Here is a 3647-nt window from a genome sequence, read left to right as displayed (position 1 = left end):
CTTGTCATGGGACACAGGACTACATGGAAGGGGGTTGTGGAAATACCCGAATATACTCAACAGACCAAACCAGACAGTTGGTAAAGAATTACCCAGATTGAGTCACAAAATACCGAGGAAAACGAAATACTAGTGAAGGTACCTGCATGCTATTATAATTATATGGGAGGTCAGCCCCCAAAGCTGGATCCATGCAGAAATTCTGAAGGTTGGCAGATGCTAGGGTGGCAAAGGGGATTTGGGTATGTAACTGTGGGCCAGTAGGTCATGAAAGAAGGCTTAGGAGGCAATTGAGGATTTTCTTACTTTAAATCAAAGAAATTAACACCAATATTGAAGAAAATGGCATACAAAATTCAGAGAAATTTGGATCCACAGACTGGGGCCCATTTGAAGTAACACACAGCCAAAGGAGTGTAAAAACCACTGACATGGAACAAGAGCTGCATTTCTCTAAGAGCAAACTTGGCTGGCATTTAAACTGAGTTCCAGTTCAGATTGGTGGAGGAAGCACTCACGTAATAAATCTGGGCAAATATGTGTTTTATTGTTATAAAGTAATTAAGGTACTGAACAAGCTGTCTCCCTAAATTGAGAGGTGCATTTTGTCTCTGGAGAAATGTCAGCACGAGACAGATTTACTGTGCCGCTGAGAGTGAGAAAAAACACATTGTGGAAGTGAGGGGGAGGAGGCAGGAAGTGAGGCGATTTCCCACTGGGTCTGACGTCTCCAGGGTAAAGAGGCTGCGGTCCACCTCCTGTGATCATCCTCTGCCCTCACTCTGACCCTCCAAAACAGCAAAGGAGCATCCACTCCCAGGATGGTTCCCTACTTTCTTCCCATTCAACATTTAAGTGATGCTCTGTCTCCAACAATTTGAAATATGACTTCTGTGAATTTTACACATTATTTTGCCTAAGTGTTTTCCTCATTCTCACCAATTTGGCTCTGAACATGCCTTTAATAAAGCAGGCAAATGGCAGAAACACGGAATCTTGAATACTGCCTCCTTTGGTGCCCCTCCCCCTCTTTTTTTTTTTTTTTTTTTTGGCCAGGGAGAGAAGAGTCAGTCCCAATTTCAGAGTTCTGGGTTTTGCCAATTCAGTACCCTGGAAATTTAAGAACCTTACTTCAGAGACTCAAAATTCTGAACGCTAAGAGTCTTTCTCCTCTGGTGGTACCTCCCAAAATTCATATCCATGCTGCTACTTTCAATTTCTCATTTGGTTTCTAACATGAGGTTTTGGCCAAGAAGAGGAGTATTCAAATAAATTTCTTTGTAAATTTAAGATCCGATGAAAGGGATGGTGGGTAAGAGATTGAAACTGAGAAACATGACTTAGGATAATCATATCTCACTTATACGCATATGCAAATGAATATGTATATGTATTTATATATGATAGTGGACTAAAGTGACATGGACAATCCTTCCCTCCTTCCATCCATTATAAAACTGATAAAATATAACTGAATTTGTGCTGTAATATAGAGCCAAGCTTAAAAGAACAAGAAATGTCCAGGTGCCATAAAGGAACAAAGAACTGCACTCAAAGTCAAATATAAGCCTCGGGGACTAAGAGTAAGAGAGAGGAACATGGTTTTGCGTCCACAAAGAGGACCTAGAACAGGGGCTGCTGCACAAAGCACAAAACCTTAAAGTTCTCCCGGCACCTCACATCACCAGAATGCTGCCTGCCATCCCAGAGCAATGGTGAACTTCGGCTGACACTTAGGGTTACCTAGATGTCACCTGTGAAAAACAGAGAACACCCATGCAGTGTCGTAGTGGATTTTCACGACCATAACATGAGAAAACAATGAAAAGGTCTGAACCACTACAATCACTGGGGAGCTGGAATAGGAAAACACCATCAAAACTCTGGGACGTGGACTGCTCACAAAATAAACAACCCTTGCCGAAGATGAGTTTACAGTCCTAAAAAACCCCATGAGGAAAACAAACCACCACTGGGGAGTCTTGTTAGCAGCAGATGCAGCTAACAAGAAAATCAGCACCTCTAAGAGCACAAGAAAGAAGAACTAGTTAGACTATAAAATCAATGATTGCAGTTATTTTTAATAGAATAGAAACTATAATGAAAACAGAACAGACGAGTTTGGAAAAGAATCAAAGGCAGCTTCAGAAATGAAAAGTATAGTCAATAAAATTAGAAACTCAATGGGCGGGACGGGACAGATTACACAGGGCTCAGAACAGAATCAGTCAGATAAATACAAAGTACTTACTAAGAATACAGCACAGAGCAATCTAAAACATATTGAAAGAGGACAGATTCAGTAATAGTCTGAAAGAAATCCCAGAAGGGAAGGATAGCAAATGGAAATGAGATAATATTCAATAAAATAAGAACATTCAGAATTTTCTTAGTAAAAACTGAGATGAGAGCTGAACAAGAGTACAAAAATAAATCTGAGTACAAATAGTGGTGAAACTATAATCATCAGACAAAATACGGGAGAGGGGTAAACTCGTGCTTGTCATAAAGTAGTTTAAAAATCCAGAAATGCATTTTTATATGCTGCATCCCTAACCTCCATTGATAAGGAGATACATTAAGGCACAGAGAAGCAGCATGTGTCTGTCCTTCTGCCTCTCTCATATTCTGTAGGAAGAGCCGTAAGGAAGCTCACGTTCAGAAACCTCAATTTAGTCTAAAGTTTATCCGTCTGAATAGACTTAGTCTACTGCTCACACATTCATGGGCACGAAACTGAGTCCTGGATTTTGACTCTAAATTTCACTAGAGTTTATACTACTCTACTGTATCACAATTGCCAATTTTTCTTACTTCCTAACTAATTAGTGTTCATTTCTATAACCTAGTTTAATTTATCTAACAATCAAGTACATAGAGTGAATTTTGATGCCTAGAATCCCATCTTGTGACAAAATTTTTCACAATCAGGTTTGGCCGTATACTGCACTGCCATTCTCATTCTAAAGATAAATCTGTGTTGAGAAGTTATCATTTTATCTGCTTTACCAGACAGAATTTCTAACCCAGCATTTATCTTGTCTGTAACGGCACCAGAGTACACAGTAAATCTGCAGAGCACAGTAATTCTGGGACTTTGTGAGTGATTTTCAAGTGAAAGCTGGTAGTCTTAGCACAGCTTACTGCAAGAATATTTTAAGAAAAAGGCATACATTGACTCTTGGTTAGCTTCTGAAATGTTATCATCTGTTAGGTAGGATTCAGATATTCTACTTTCTACAAGACAAACTCACTTGGCTGAAGCAATCACAAGACAAAAATTCCCAGCCCATAACAAATGACACCCTAATTACCACCACACCTAACAAAGCTATCCCACACAGCACACACCTGCCTGTATTTCATGTCATTTATACCTTACTCCTCTAAAAGATGGCTTTTACTATCTTTTCCCTATTTTAAGACAGTAAAACTAGGTTCTAGAAATACAATCTCCATTTTTCCTTTAAAAGGAATATATTCCTCAAAGTCTTCTCCCGCTGCCCCTATGTTCCCATTTTGAAAGGACTATTGTTAGTAAGCTAAAAAATGTCAAGTACTGAGCATAAATTTAAAAAGACAGATTAATATTAAAACAGCTTTTTATTTGTTAATGTCACATAAGAAATTTAAGCAAGTTACACTAT

This window comes from Pteropus alecto, unplaced genomic scaffold (assembly GCF_000325575.1).
Source record: "Pteropus alecto unplaced genomic scaffold, ASM32557v1 scaffold20, whole genome shotgun sequence".
Taxonomy (NCBI): Eukaryota; Metazoa; Chordata; class Mammalia; order Chiroptera; family Pteropodidae; genus Pteropus; species Pteropus alecto.
The sequence above is the reverse complement of the archived record's forward strand: the minus strand, read 5'-3'. Positions refer to the sequence as shown.